General features: G+C 47.3%; 1 protein-coding gene and 1 long non-coding RNA gene across 2 annotated transcripts in view; one reads left to right on the top strand and one right to left on the bottom strand.

Moving 5' to 3' along the window:
* LOC127908379 (CD82 antigen-like) overlaps positions 1–15,974 on the bottom strand; it is an 84,044-nt gene that overhangs the window by 50,630 nt on the left and 17,440 nt on the right. The gene's annotated exons all lie outside the window — the stretch shown is intronic.
* Positions 9,412–10,517, top strand: LOC127908388 (uncharacterized). The gene is made up of 3 exons (XR_008067076.1): positions 9,412–9,649; positions 9,734–9,943; positions 9,986–10,517. It is a non-coding gene; the product is annotated as an uncharacterized LOC127908388 (long non-coding RNA).

Below are 15,974 nucleotides of genomic sequence, written 5' to 3'. Positions count from 1 at the left end.
GCCAACAGCTCCGCCCCCCTGCAGCTACTCGCCCAAGAATCCCCAGCTTCTCCTTCACCCAAATCCAGAGAGCAGATGTTCTGAAAGAGCTGCAAAACCTGGACCCATACAAATCAGCTGGGCTAGACAATCTGGACCCTCTCTTTCTAAAACTATCCGCCGCCATTGTTGCAACCCCTATTACCAGCCTGTTCAACCTCTCTTTCGTATCGTCTGAGATCCCTAAAGATTGGAAAGCTGCCGCGGTCATCCCCCTCTTCAAAGGAGGTGACACCCGAGACCCAAACTGTTACAGACCTATATCCATCCTGCCCTGCCTATCTAAACTCTTCGAAAGCCAAGTTAATAAACAGGTCACTGACCATTTCGAATCCCACCGTACCTTCTCCGCTGTATTCTTATCGGCAGACTCAATAGCCTTGATTTTTCTAATGACTGGTTCACCAACTACTTTGCAGACAGAGTTCAGTGTGTCAAATCAGAGGGCATGTTTTCCGGACCTCTGGCAGTCTCTATGGGGGTACCACAGGGTTCAATTCTCGGGCCGACTCTTTTCTCTGTATACATCAATGATGTAGCTCTTGCTGTGGGCGATTCTCTGATCCACCTCTACGCAGATGACACCATTCTATATACTTCTGGCCCTTCCTTGGACACTGTGCTAACTAACCTCCAAACGAGCTTCAATGCCATACAACACTCCTTCCGTGGCCTCCAACTGCTCTTAAACGTTAGTAAAACCAAATGCATGCTTTTCAACCGTTCGCTGCCCGCACCCGCCCACCCGACTAGCATCACCACCCTGGACGGTTCCGACCTAGAATATGTGGACAACTATAAATACCTAGGTGTCTGGCTAGACTGTAAACTCTCCTTCCAGACTCATATTAAACATCTCCAATCCAAAAGCGAATCTAGAATCGGCTTTCTATTTCGCAACAAAGCCTCCTTCACTCATGCCGCACACCAGTGCCTCTACTTGCACATCATCATCTGCTCATTTATCACTCCAGTGTTAATCTGCTAAATTGTAATTATTTGCTCCTATGGCCTATTTATTGCCTACCTCCTCATGCCTTTGCACACACTGTATATACACTTTCTTTTTTCTACTGTGTTATAGGCTTGTTTATTGTTTACTCCATGTGTAACTCTGTGTTGTTGTCTGTGTCACACTGCTTTGCTTTATCTTGGCCAGGTCGCAGTTGTAAGTCGCTCTGGATAAGAGCGTCTGCTAAATGACTTAAATGTAAATGTAAATGAGAACTTGTTCTCAACTAGCCTACCTGGTTAAATAAAGGTGTTCTCAACTAGCCTACCTGGTTAAATAAAGGTGTTCTCAACTAGCCTACCTGGCTAAATAAAGGTGTTCTCAACTAGCCTACCTGGTTAAATAAAGGCGAAATAACATAAAAAATGGGACTGTAGTGATGCCTCTTGCACTGAGATGCAGGGCCTTAGACCACTGCGCCACTCGGGAACATGAAGGGGAGGAGACAGCTGCTAGTTAGTTACAGTGGGCCTGCTGCTGCTAGTTAGTTACAGTGGGCCTGCTGCTGCTAGTTAGTTACAGTGGGCCTGCTGCTGCTAGTTAGTTACAGTGGGCCTGCTGATGCTAGCTAGTTACAGTGGGCCTACTGCTGCTAGATAGTTACAGTGGGCCTGCTGCTGCTAGTTAGTTACAGTGGGCCTGCTGCTGCTAGTTAGTTACAGTGGGCCTGCTGCTGCTAGTTAGTTACAGTGGGCCTGCTGCTGCTAGTTAGTTACAGTGGGCCTGCTGCTGCTAGTTAGTTACAGTGGGCCTGCTGATGCTAGCTAGTTACAGTGGGCCTACTGCTGCTAGTTAGTTACAGTGGGCCTGCTGCTGCTAGTTAGTTACAGTGGGCCTGCTGCTGCTAGTTAGTTACAGTGGGCCTGCTGATGCTAGCTAGTTACAGTGGGCCTGCTGCTGCTAGTTAGTTACAGTGGGCCTGCTGCTGCTAGTTAGTTACAGTGGGCCTGCTGCTGCTAGTTAGTTACAGTGGGCCTGCTGCTGCTAGTTAGTTTCAGTGGGATGCAGCTCTGTAGAGGAGGAGAAAGGGGATATGGATAGGAGGAGGAGAAAGGGGATATGGATAGGAGGAGGAGGAGGAGGAGAAAGGGGATATGGATAGGAGGAGGAGGAGAAAGGGGATATGGATAGGAGGAGGAGGAGAAAGGGGATATGGATAGGAGGAGGAGGAGAAAGGGGATATGGATAGGAGGAGGAGGAGAAAGGGGATATGGATAGGAGGAGGAGGAGGAGGAGGAGGAGGAGGAGGAGGAGGAGGAGGAGGAGGAGGAGGAGGAGGAGGAGGAGGAGGAGGAGGAGGAGAAAAGGGATATGGATAGGAGGAGGAGGAGAAAAGGGGATATGGATAGGAGGAGGAGAAAGGGGATATGGATAGGAGGAGGAGGAGGAGGAGGAGGAGGAGAAAAGGGATATGGATAGGAGGAGGAGGAGAAAGGGGATATGGATAGGAGGAGGAGGAGGAGGAGGAGGAGGAGGAGGAGGAGGAGGAGGAGGAGGAGGAGGAGGAGGAGGAGGAGAAAGGGGATATGGATAGGAGGAGGAGAAAGGGGATATGGATAGGAGGAGGAGGAGAAAGAGGATATGGATAGGAGGAGGAGAAAGGGGATATGTATAGGAGGAGGAGGAGAAAGGGGATATGGATAGGAGGAGGAGAAAGGGGATATGGATAGGAGGAGGAGAAATGGGGATATGGATAGGAGGAGGAGGAGGAGGAGAAAGGGGATATGGATAGGAGGAGGAGGAGAAAGGGGATATGGATAGGAGGAGAAAGGGGATATGGATAGGATGAGAAAGGGGATATGGATAGGAGGAGAAAGGGGATATGGATAGGAGGAGGAGAAAGGGGATTGGATAGGAGGAGAAAGGGGATATGGATAGGAGGAGGAGAAAGGGGATATGGATAGGAGGAGAAAGGGGATATGGATTGTTCCGGTTCCGGTTGGAGCGAGCGGTCGCATTCGCACTTCGCTCTGCAGGTTGTATAACTTTTTCAATACATTTCATTATAGTACAACGGTTGATTTGTCTAATCTTAGCAATTCTTCTTAGCTAGCTACATAGCCGTCCTTGTATCAGAGATAATTGCATAATTATCGTATTTCGTCGCCCTAACGTAGCCTTCACTGCTATTCGCCCAGGAGCTAGCTAACGCACACAGATTAGCATCACTGTAGTGCTATTCACTCAACTGTACGACTTGATTAGTTTACTGTTAGCTAGCTACATAATCTTAGCCATTCTTCTTAGCTAGCTACATAGCCGTCCTTGTATCAGAGATAATTGCATAATTATCGTATTTCGTATTTCGTCGCCCTAACGTAGCCTTCACTGCTATTCGCCCAGGAGCTAGCAACGCTAGCTAACGCACACAGATTAGCATCACTGTAGTGCTATTCACTCAACTGTACGACTTGATTAGTTCAGTGTTAGCTAGCTACATAGCTGTCTTTGTTTCCAAGATAATTGTGTAGTTTAGTGTGTGTAGCCTTGGAGTGATTATGTTAATTCACTGAGGTTCGCTAGCCAGCTATTTGTCGTCCTTAACGTAGGAGACTCTGCTAGCTAGCCAACAGCTAACAGCTAGCCAACGTCTACTGTTTCGAATTCAATCACCGGTCAGGTAGTATCACATTTTCATTTCATTACAGTACAACGGTTTGATTTGTTTGATCGTAGCTAGCTACATAGCCGTCTTTGTTTCAAAGATAATTGTGTAGTCTAGACCGATTTCCTAGGTTAGCTAGCCAGCTATTGTCGTTCTTTTAACTCAACGTAACGTAAACAACACTGCTAGCTAGCCAGCTAGCCCCCCGAATAGCAGCACTGTAGAATTATTACACTCAACGGAACGACTTGATTAGTGTAGTGTCAACAACGCAGCTACTGCCAGCTAGCCTACTTTAGCAGTACTGTATCATTTTAATCATTTTAGTCAATAAGATTCTTGCTACGTAAGCTTAACTTTCTGAACATTCGAGACGTGTAGTCCGCTTGTCATTCAATTTCCTTGCATTAGCGTAGCCTTTTCTGTAGCCTGTCAACTATGTGTCTGTCTATCCCTGTTCTCTCCTCTCTGCACAGATCATACAAACGCTCCACACCGCGTGGCCGCGACCACCCTAACCTGGTGGTCCCAGCGCGTACGACCCACGTGGAGTTCCAGGTCTCTGGTAGCCTCTGGAACTGCCAATCTGCGGCCAACAAGGCAGAGTTCATCTCAGCCTATGCCTCCCTCCAGTCCCTTGACTTCTTGGCACTGACGGAAACATGGATCACCACAGATAACACTGCTACTCCTACTGCTCTCTCCTCGTCCGCCCACGTGTTCTCGCACACCCCGAGAGCTTCTGGTCAGCGGGGTGGTGGCACCGGGATCCTCATCTCTCCCAAGTGGTCTTTCTCTCTTTCTCCCCTTACCCATCTGTCTATTGCCTCCTTTGAATTCCATGCTGTCACAGTTACCAGCCCTTTCAAGCTTAACATCCTTATCATTTATCGCCCTCCAGGTTCCCTCGGAGAGTTCATCAATGAGCTTGATGCCTTGATAAGCTCCTTTCCTGAGGACGGCTCACCTCTCACAGTTCTGGGCGACTTTAACCTCCCCACGTCTACCTTTGACTCATTCCTCTCTGCCTCCTTCTTTCCACTCCTCTCCTCTTTTGACCTCACCCTCTCACCTTCCCCCCTACTCACAAGGCAGGCAATACGCTTGACCTCATCTTTACTAGATGCTGTTCTTCCACTAACCTCATTGCAACTCCCCTCCAAGTCTCCGACCACTACCTTGTATCCTTTTCCCTCTCGCTCTCATCCAACACTTCCCACACTGCCCCTACTCGGATGGTATCGCGCCGTCCCAACCTTCGCTCTCTCTCCCCCGCTACTCTCTCCTCTTCCATCCTATCTTCTCTTCCCTCTGCTCAAACTTTCTCCAACCTATCTCCTGATTCTGCCTCCTCAACCCTCCTCTCCTCCCTTACTGCATCCTTTGACTCCCTATGTCCCCTATCCTCCAGGCCGGCTCGGTCCTCCCCTCCCGCTCCGTGGCTCGACGACTCATTGCGAGCTCACAGAACAGGGCTCCGGGCAGCCGAGCGGAAATGGAGGAAAACTCGCCTCCCTGCGGACCTGGCATCCTTTCACTCCCTCCTCTCTACATTTTCCTCCTCTGTCTCTGCTGCTAAAGCCACTTTCTACCATTCTAAATTCCAAGCATCCGCCTCTAACCCTAGGAAGCTCTTTGCCACCTTCTCCTCCCTCCTGAATCCTCCCCCCTCCCTCCTCCCTCTCTGCAGATGACTTCGTCAACCATTTTGAAAAGAAGGTCGATGACATCCGATCCTCGTTTGCTAAGTCAAACGACACCGCTGGTTCTGCTCACACTCCCCTACCCTATGCTCTGACCTCTTTCTCCCCTCTCTCTCCAGATGAAATCTCGCGTCTTGTGACGGCCGGCCGCCCAACTACCTGCCCGCTTGACCCTATCCCCTCCTCTCTTCTCCAGACCATTTCCGGAGACCTTCTCCCTTACCTCACCTCGCTCATCAACTCATCCCTGACCGCTGGCCACGTCCCTCCCGTCTTCAAGAGAGCGAGAGTTGCACCCCTTCTGAAAAAACCTACACTCGATCCCTCCGATGTCAACAACTACAGACCAGTATCCCTTCTCTCTTTTCTCTCCAAAACTCTTGAGCGTGCCGTCCTTGGCCAGCTCTACCGCTATCTCTCTCAGAATGACCTTCTTGATCCAAATCAGTCAGGTTTCAAGACTAGTCATTCAACTGAGACTGCTCTTCTCTGTATCACGGAGGCGCTCCGCACTGCTAAAGCTAACTCTCTCTCCTCTGCTCTCATCCTTCTAGACCTATCGGCTGCCTTCGATACTGTGAACCATCAGATCCTCCTCTCCACCCTCTCCGAGTTGGGCATCTCCGGCGCGGCCCACGCTTGGTTGCGTCCTACCTGACAGGTCGCTCCTACCAGGTGGCGTGGCGAGAATCTGTCTCCTCACCACGCGCTCTCACCACTGGTGTCCCCCAGGGCTCTGTTCTAGGCCCTCTCTTATTCTCGCTATACACCAAGTCACTTGGCTCTGTCATAACCTCACATGGTCTCTCCTATCATTGCTATGCAGACGACACACAATTAATCTTCTCCTTTCCCCCTTCTGATGACCAGGTGGCGAATCGCATCTCTGCATGTCTGGCAGACATATCAGTGTGGATGACGGATCACCACCTCAAGCTGAACCTCAGCAAGACGGAGCTCCTCTTCCTCCCGGGGAAGGACTGCCCGTTCCATGATCTCGCCATCACGGTTGACAACTCCATTGTGTCCTCCTCCCAGAGCGCTAAGAACCTTGGCGTGATCCTGGACAACACCCTGACGTTCTCAACTAACATCAAGGCGGTGTCCCGTTCCTGTAGGTTCATGCTCTACAACATCCGCAGAGTACGACCCTGCCTCACACAGGAAGCGGCGCAGGTCCTAATCCAGGCACTTGTCATCTCCCGTCTTGATTACTGCAACTCGCTGTTGGCTGGGCTCCCTGCCTGTGCCATTAAACCCCTACAACTCATCCAGAACGCCGCAGCCCGTCTGGTGTTCAACCTTCCCAAGTTCTCTCACGTCACCCCGCTCCTCCGCTCTCTCCACTGGCTTCCAGTTGAAGCTCGTATCCGCTACAAGACCATGGTGCTCGCCTACGGAGCTGTGAGGGGAACGGCACCTCAGTACCTCCAGGCTCTGATCAGGCCCTACACCCAAACAAGGGCACTGCGTTCATCCACCTCTGGCCTGCTCGCCTCCCTACCACTGAGGAAGTACAGTTCCCGCTCAGCCCAGTCAAAACTGTTCGCTGCTCTGGCCCCCCAATGGTGGAACAAACTCCCTCACGACGCCAGGACAGCGGAGTCAATCACCACCTTCCGGAGACACCTGAAACCCCACCTCTTCAAGGAATACCTAGGATAGGGTAAGTAAGGGTAAGTAATCCTTCTCACCCCCCTTCTCCCCCCCAACAAGATTTAGATGCAAGTGGCTGTTCCACTGGTTGTCATAAGGTGTATGCACCAATTTGTAAGTCGCTCTGGATAAGAGCGTCTGCTAAATGACTTAAATGTAAATGTAATGTAAATGGATAGGAGGAGGAGAAAGGGGATTGGATAGGAGGAGAAAGGGGATATGGATAGGAGGAGGAGAAAGGGGATTGGATAGGAGGAGGAGAAAGGGGATTGGATAGGAGGAGGAGAAAGGGGATATGGATAGGAGGAGAAAGGGGATATGGATAGGAGGAGGAGAAAGGGGATTGGATAGGAGGAGAAAGGGGATATGGATAGGAGGAGGAGAAAGGGGATTGGATAGGAGGAGGAGAAAGGGGATTGGATAGGAGGAGGAGAAAGGGGATATGGATAGGAGGAGGAGGAGGAGGAGAAATCGGCAGGGTAGCCTAGTGGTTCGAGCAGGGTAGAGCAGGGTAGCCTAGTGGTTAGAGCTTTGGACTAGTGACCGGAAGGTTGCAAGTTCAAACCCCTGAGCTGACAAGGTACAAATCTGTCGTTCTGCCCCTGAACAGGCAGTTAACCCACTGTTCCTAGGCCGTCATTGAAAATAAGAATTTGTTCTTAACTGACTTGCCTAGTTAAATAAAGGTAAAATAAAAAATAAATGGATAGGAGGAGGAGGGTAGACAGAATAGGAGCCCGTCCCATGGAGGAGGAGAAGGAAGGGCTATCTTCAAGGTCGGTCCCAGGAAGCAGGGGAAGCATACAGGATGTAATCTGTAGGAACAGCTGGTTAATAAATAACAGTGGGTCTGAGCTGCCGTTCTCGGATGATGAAGAGGATGATGAAAAGGACGGGCTGTGCTCTGTGTTATGTCCCTTCCTGGCCAACGATAAGCTCGACACTGACCTTGGTTGGAACATCCAGTCAGACCCATATTTACAAAAATGTCTCAGAGTACGAGGGCTGATCTAGGATCAGTTTAAGATCATACTGAATAAGAACCTATGAACAGAGGGGAACTCATCCCAGATCAGCAGTTGTGGACGCCAGCCCAGCTAAAAGATAGCCTAAACAGCAGTCTCCAATCAACAGTCAGTGGCCTTGGATGTGATGCAGTGGCAGTCATTCCAGAATCTCTCTCTCTCTCTCTTAGAATCTCTCTCTCTCTCTCTTAGAATCTCTCTCTCTCTCTCTTAGAATCTCTCTCTCTCTCTTAGAATCTCTCTCTCTCTCTTAGAATCTCTCTCTCTCTCTCTTAGAATCTCTCTCTCTCTCTTAGAATCTCTCTCTCTCTCATTAGAATCTCTCTCTCTCTCTTAGAATCTCTCTCTCTCTCTCTTAGAATCTCTCTCTCTCTCTTAGAATCTCTCCCTCTCTCTTAGAATCTCTCTCTCTCTCTTAGAATCTCTCTCTCTCTCTCTTAGAATCTCTCTCTCTCTCTCTCTTAGAATCTCTCTCTCTCTCTCTTAGAATCTCTCTCTCTCTTAGAATCTCTCTCTCTCTCTTAGAATCTCTCTCTCTCTCTTAGAATCTCTCTCTCTCTCTTAGAATCTCTCTCCCTCTCTCTTAGAATCTCTCTCTCTCTCTTAGAATCTCTCTCTCTCTTAGAATCTCTCTCTCTCTCTTAGAATCTCTCCCTCTCTCTCTTAGAATCTCTCTCTCTCTCTCTTAGAATATCTCTCTCTCTTAGAATCTCTCTCTTAGAATCTCTCTCTCTCTCTTAGAATCTCTCTCTCTCTCTCTTAGAATCTCTCTCTCTCTTAGAATCTCTCTCTCTCTCTTAGAATCTCTCTCTCTCTCTTAGAATCTCTCTCTCTCTCTCTTAGAATCTCTCTCTCTCTCTCTTAGAATCTCTCTCTCTCTCTTAGAATCTCTCTCTCTCTCTCTTAGAATCTCTCTCTCTTAGAATCTCTCTCTCTCTCTCTTAGAATCTCTCTCTCTCTCTTAGAATCTCTCTCTCTCTTTGTGAAATAAATCATTTAGCCTTCTTTATTTTGGCCAGGAAAGTCCCTTGAGATGAGTAACCTCTTTTTGGAGGGAGACTTGCAACTAGATACATGACCAGAAAAGATAGAGGACCCAGTCTGAGAGGTCTGGGAAGCAGGTCCAGTTTTTGTGTGTGTGTGTGTGTGTGTGTGTGTGTGTGTGTGTGTGTGTGTGTGTGTGTGTGTGTGTGTGTGTGTGTGTGTGTGTGTGTGTGTGTGTGTGTGTGTGTGTGTGTGTGTGTGTGTGTGTGTGTGTGTGTGTGTGTGTGAGTCACTGAGCGATCTGGGAAAACACAGTTCTTGTTGTTACTTGTCAAACTCTTCTCTGTCGCATCTCATTACTTAGGCCCCTATGGACGTTCCAGCCTAAATATAGACTCCTGTCTCAGAGGGTTAGGTGGATTTGGAGAGACCAGTGAGATCTGGCTCAGAGGGTTAGGTGGATTTGGAGAGACCAGTGAGATCTGGCTCAGAGGGTTAGGTGGATTTGGAGAGACCAGTGAGATCTGGCTCAGAGGGTTAGGTGGATTTGGAGAGACCAGTGAGATCTGGCTCAGAGGGTTAGGTGGATTTGGAGAGACCAGTGAGATCTGGCTCAGAGGGTTAGGTGGATTTGGAGAGACCAGTGAGATCTGGCTCAGAGGGATAGGTGGATTTGGAGAGACCAGTGAGATCTGTCTCAGAGGGTTAGGTGGATTTGGAGAGACCAGTGAGATCTGGCTCAGAGGGTTAGGTGGATTTGGAGAGACCAGTGAGATCTGGCTCAGAGGGTTAGGTGGATTTGGAGAGACCAGTGAGATCTGGCTCAGAGGGTTAGGTGGATTTGGAGAGACCAGTGAGATCTGGCTCAGAGGGTTAGGTGGATTTGGAGAGACCAGTGAGATCTGGCTCAGAGGGTTAGGTGGATTTGGAGAGACCAGTGAGATCTGGCTCAGAGGGATAGGTGGATTTGGAGAGACCAGTGAGATCTGGCTCAGAGGGTTAGGTGGATTTGGAGAGACCAGTGAGATCTGGCTCAGAGGGTTAGGTGGATTTGGAGAGACCAGTGAGATCTGGCTCAGAGGGTTAGGTGGATTTGGAGAGACCAGTGAGATCTGGCTCAGAGGGTTAGGTGGATTTGGAGAGACCAGTGAGATCTGGCTCAGAGGGTTAGGTGGATTTGGAGAGACCAGTGAGATCTGGCTCAGAGGGTTAGGTGGATTTGGAGAGACCAGTGAGATCTGACTCAGAGGGTTAGGTGGATTTGGAGAGACCAGTGAGATCTGACTCAGAGGGTTAGGTGGATTTGGAGAGACCAGTGAGATCTGACTCAGAGGGTTAGGTGGATTTGGAGAGACCAGTGAGATCTGACTCAGAGGGTTCGGTGGATTTGGTTAGATGCACTCTAACCTCCTGCTGCATAGAACTCTTTCTCCAAGACAAGCACACCTCCAAAGCAGTTCAAAAAGAAAGAGACAAAAAGTTTCTCAAATGAAAAGAAGCATCACTGAGGACTCCTCTAAGAGATACTGCAGCTCCCAGCTGAGGCTGAACACATTGAACACATTTACAATGAATCAGGCAGATTTATAGTAGGTAGCTTTCCTATCCATGATTCCCTGGCTGGCCTTCCTCTCTGTTGGCTAAGGGTGAGACAACAGTGGGACTTCCTACTGACTTGTTGTCTGTGGTGTTAAGAAACAAACAACTAGTGTAGGAAAGGTGGTGGGCATCTCTGTTACCTCCTCACACGAAACAGACCTGACAACATCTGTGTGTGTGTGTGTGTGTGTGTGTGTGTGTGTGTGTGTGTGTGTGTGTGTGTGTGTGTGTGTGTGTGTGTGTGTGTGTGTGTGTGTGTGTGTGTGTGTGTGTGTGTGTGTGTGTGTGTGTGTGTGTGTGTGTGTGTGTGTGTGTCACTCTAGGGAAGTGACACTGTCTATGAACAGGGTTAGTAGGTGTGATGTAAGATGCTATTCTCAAACACAGGATGTGACTCCTTGAGATGGTCTGATAACTAACCTATCAAGAGAGCCTGTCACTTCCCCCTGTGGTCTGAGAACGTTGGTTTACAGGGAATTCAGAAAGTATTCAGACCCTTTGACTTCTTCCACATTTTGTTACATTACAGCCTTATTCTAAAATAGATTACATTGTTTTTCCCCTCATCAGTCTACACACAATACCCCATAATGACATCACAATACCCCATAATGACATCACAATAACGCAAAATGACATCACAATACTCCAAAATTACACCACAATACCCCAAAATGACATCACAATACCCCAAAATGACATCACAATACCCCAAAATGACATCACAATAGCCCAAAATGACAAGGCAAAAACAGATTTTTATACATTTTTTTCACATTTATTACAAATTAAAAACAGAAAGAAGTATTCAGACACTTTACTCTGTACTGTTGAAGCACCTTTGTCAGCGATTACAGCCTCGAGTCTTCTTGGGTATGAAGCTACAAACTTGGCACACCCGTATTTGGGGAGTTTCTCCCATTCTTCTCTGCAGATCCTCTCAAGCGCTGTCAGGTTGGACGAGGAGCGTAGCTGCACAGCTATTTTCAGGTCTCTCCAAAGATGTTCGATCGGGTTCAAGTCCGGGCTCTGGCTGGGCCTCTTAAGGACATTCAGAGACTTGTCCCAAAGCCATTCCTGGATTGTCTTGGCTGTGTGCTTAGGCTCGTTGACCTGTTGGAAGGTGAACCTTCGCCCCAGTCTGAGGTCCTGATCACTCTGGAGCAGGTTGTCATCAAGGATCTCCCTGTACTTTGCGCCGTTCATCTTTCCCTTGATTCTGAAAAACATCCCCACAGCATGATGCTGTCACCACCATGCTTCACTGTAGGGATGGTGCCAGGTTTCCTCCAGATGGGCCAAAGAGTTCAATCTTGGTTTCATCAGACCAGAGAACCTTGTTTCTCATGGTCTGAGAGTCCTTTAGGTGCCTTTTGACTCCAAGCGGACTGTCATGTGCCTTTTACTAAGGAGTGGCTTCTGTCTGGTCACTCTACCATAAAGGCCTCCTTGGTAGAGTGCTGCAGAAATGGTTGTCCTTCTGGAAGGTTCTCCCATCCCCACAGAGGAACTCTGGAGCTCTGTCAGAGCTCCTCCTCTGTCACTTTCTCCCTGATTGCTCTGTTTGGCCGAGCGGCCAGCTCTAGGAAGAGTCATGGTGGTTCCAAACTTCATCCATTTAATAATGATGCCACTGTGTTCTTGGGGACCTTCAATGATGCAGAAATGTTTTGGTACCCTTCCCCAGATCTGTGCCTCGACACAATCCTGTCTTGGAGCTCTACGGAAAATTCCTTCGACCTCATGGCTTGTATTTTTGCTCTGACATGCACTGTCAACTGTGGGACCTTATATAGACAGGTGTGTGTGCCTTTCCAAATCATGTCCAATCAATTTAATTGACCACAGGTGGACTCCAATCAAGTTGAAGAAACATCTCAAGGATGATCAATGGAAACAGGATGCACCTGAGCTCAATTTCGAGTCTCATAGCAAATGGTCTGAATACTTATGTAAATATATACAGTGCCTTGCGAAAGTATTCGGCCCCCTTGAACTTTGCGACCTTTTGCCACATTTCAGGCTTCAAACATAACTGTATTTTTTTTGTGAAGAATCAACAACAAGTGGGACACAATCATGAAGTGGAACGACATTTATTGGATATTTCAAACTTTTTTAACAAATCAAAAACTGAAAAATTGGGCGTGCAAAATTATTCAGCCCCTTTACTTTCAGTGCAGCAAACTCTCTCCAGAAGTTCAGTGAGGATCTCTGAATGATCCAATGTTGACCTAAATGACTAATGATGATAAATACAATCCACCTGTGTGCAATCAAGTCTCCGTATAAATGCACCTGCACTGTGATAGTCTCAGAGGTCCGTTAAAAGCGCAGAGAGCATCATGAAGAACAAGGAACACACCAGGCAGGTCCGAGATACTGTTGTGAAGAAGTTTAAAGCCGGATTTGGATACAAAAATATTTCCCAAGCTTTAAACATCCCAAGGAGCACTGTGCAAGCGATAATATTGAAATGGAAGGAGTACCAGACCACTGCAAATCTACCAAGACCTGGCCGTCCCTCTAAACTTTCAGCTCATACAAGGAGAAGACTGATCAGAGATGCAGCCAAGAGGCCCATGATCACTCTGGATGAACTGCAGAGATCTACAGCTGAGGTGGGAGACTCTGTCCATAGGACAACATCAGTCGTATATTGCACAAATCTGGCCTTTATGGAAGAGTGGCAAGAACAAAGCCATTTCTTAAAGATATCCATAAAAAGTGTCGTTTAAAGTTTGCCACAAGCCACCTGGGAGAAACACCAAATATGTGGAAGGTGCTCAAGTCAGATGAAACCAAAATTGAACGTTTTGGCAACAATGCAAAACGTTATGTTTGGCGTAAAAGCAACACAGCTCATCACCCTGAACACACCATCCCCACTGTCAAACATGGTGGTGGCAGCATCATGGTTTGGGCCTGCTTTTCTTCAGCAGGGACAGGGAAGATGGTTAAAATTGATGGGAAGATGGATGGAGCCAAATACAGGACCATTCTGGAAGAAAACCTGATGGAGTCTGCAAAAGACCTGAGACTGGGACGGAGATTTGTCTTCCAACAAGACAATGATCCAAAACATAAAGCAAAATCTACAATGGAATGGTTCAAAAATAAACATATCCAGGTGTTAGAATGGCCAAGTCAAAGTCCAGACCTGAATCCAATCGAGAATCTGTGGAAAGAACTGAAAACTGCTGTTCACAAATGCTCTCCATCCAACCTCACTGAGCTCGAGCTGTTTTGCAAGGAGGAATGGGAAAAAATTTCAGTCTCTCGATGTGCAAAACTGATAGAGACATACCCCAAGCGACTTACAGCTGTAATCGCAGCAAAAGGTGGCGCTACAAAGTATTAACTTAAGGGGGCTGAATAATTTTGCACGCCCAATTTTTCAGCTTTTGATTTGTTTAAAAAGTTTGAAATATCCAATAAATGTCGTTCCACTTCATGATTGTGTCCCACTTGTTGTTGATTCTTCACAAAAAAAATACAGTTTTCTATCTTTATGTTTGAAGCCTGAAATGTGGCAAAAGGTCGCAAAGTTCAAGGGGGCCGAATACTTTCGCAAGGCACTGTATATATATTCTTTATACATATATATTTGTATATATATATATATATATATATATATATATATATATATACATTTGCAAACATTTCTAAAAACCTGTTTTTGTTTTGTCATTATCATTATGTGTAGATTGATGGGGGGGCGATTTAATCCATTTTAGAATGAGGCAGTAATGTAATAAAATGTGGAAAAAGTCAAGGGCCCTGAATACTTCCTGAATTCATTGGTATGTATAATGTGACTAGGCATAAGGATATATGATTTATATGTATGTCTTCCTGGGCGCTCACCGAAAACAGTAAGAACTATTGCCCAGCACGGGTACAAACGCGCAGCAGTTTAGCAATTCTCTAGCAAGCCGGTAGAATACTTGATGATACTTGATGGAAAAGAGTACACTGATTTAAATGATTTTGTTTTAAGCCTTCCCCAAATCATAGCCCTGACCTATCCCTCACCATCGGAATGAATACCTAAACTTAATCCTTTTGAGTTGTTTCCGTTTTAACCCTGTAACCATGGGGAATGAACACGTCAAAATATACGTTTATCGAATTTTGAAGTGATGCTATGAAATCCTGGTGAGTGTGCGTGTTGTCCGACCAAATGGAGTTCTAGTTTCTAGTGGTTGAGTGACCAGATGGATATCTAGTTTCTAGTGGTTGAGTGACCAGATGGATATCTAGTTTCTAGTGGCTGAGTGTACCAGATGGATATCTAGTGGTTGGTGACCAGATGGATATCTAGTAGTTGAGTGACCAGATGGATATCTAGTGGTTGAGTGACCAGATGGATATCTAGTGGTTGAGTGACCAGATGGATATCTAGTGGTTGAGTGACCAGATGGATATCTAGTGGTTGAGTGACCAGATGGATATCTAGTGGTTGAGTGACCAGATGGATATCTAGTGGTTGAGTGACCAGATGGATATCTAGTGGTTGAGTGACCAGATGGATATCTAGTGGTTGAGTGACCAGATGGATATCTAGTGGTTGAGTGTACCAGATGGATATCTAGTGGTTGAGTGACCAGATGGATATCTAGTGGTTGAGTGTACCACAGCGTACCACATGCTTTCCAGTGAGGGTCACGTTTTAGTTTCAGTGCCTACATCCCTCTGCTCTGAGATAATAGCCCTTTTCCCTTGGGGTGGGGTTCGTGGGAATGGGGCCAGTAAGATAAAATCACATTAACTGCACACACTGGGCTAAGGGTTTAGGATTGGACACAGACTGGGCTAAGGGTTTAGGATTGGGACACAGACTGGACTAAGGGTTTAGGATTGGACACAGACTGGGCTAAGGGTTTAGGATTGGGACACAGACTGGACTAAGGGTTTAGGATTGGACACAGACTGGGCTAAGGGTTTAGGATTGGACACAGACTGGGCTAAAGGTTTAGGATTGGACACACACTGGGCTAAGGGTTTAGGATTGGAGACAGACTGGGCTAAGGGTTTAGGATTGGAGACAGACTGGGCTAAGGGTTTAGGATTGGACACACACTGGGCTAAGGGTTTAGGATTGGGACACAGACTGGACTAAGGGTTTAGGATTGGACACAGACTGGGCTAAGGGTTTAGGATTGGACACAGACTGGGCTAAGGGTTTAGGATTGGAGACAGACTGGGCTAAGGGTTTAGGATTGGACACAGACTGGGCTAAGGGTTTAGGATTGGGACACAGACGGGGCTAAAGGTTTAGGATTGGACACAGACTGGGCTAAGGGTTTAGGATTGGACACAGACTGGGGTAAGGGTTTAGGATTGGACAC

Source organism: Oncorhynchus keta, chromosome 17, assembly GCF_023373465.1.
Source record: "Oncorhynchus keta strain PuntledgeMale-10-30-2019 chromosome 17, Oket_V2, whole genome shotgun sequence".
In the NCBI taxonomy this organism is placed as follows: domain Eukaryota; kingdom Metazoa; phylum Chordata; class Actinopteri; order Salmoniformes; family Salmonidae; genus Oncorhynchus; species Oncorhynchus keta.
This window is presented reverse-complemented; position numbering and strand designations above follow the sequence as displayed.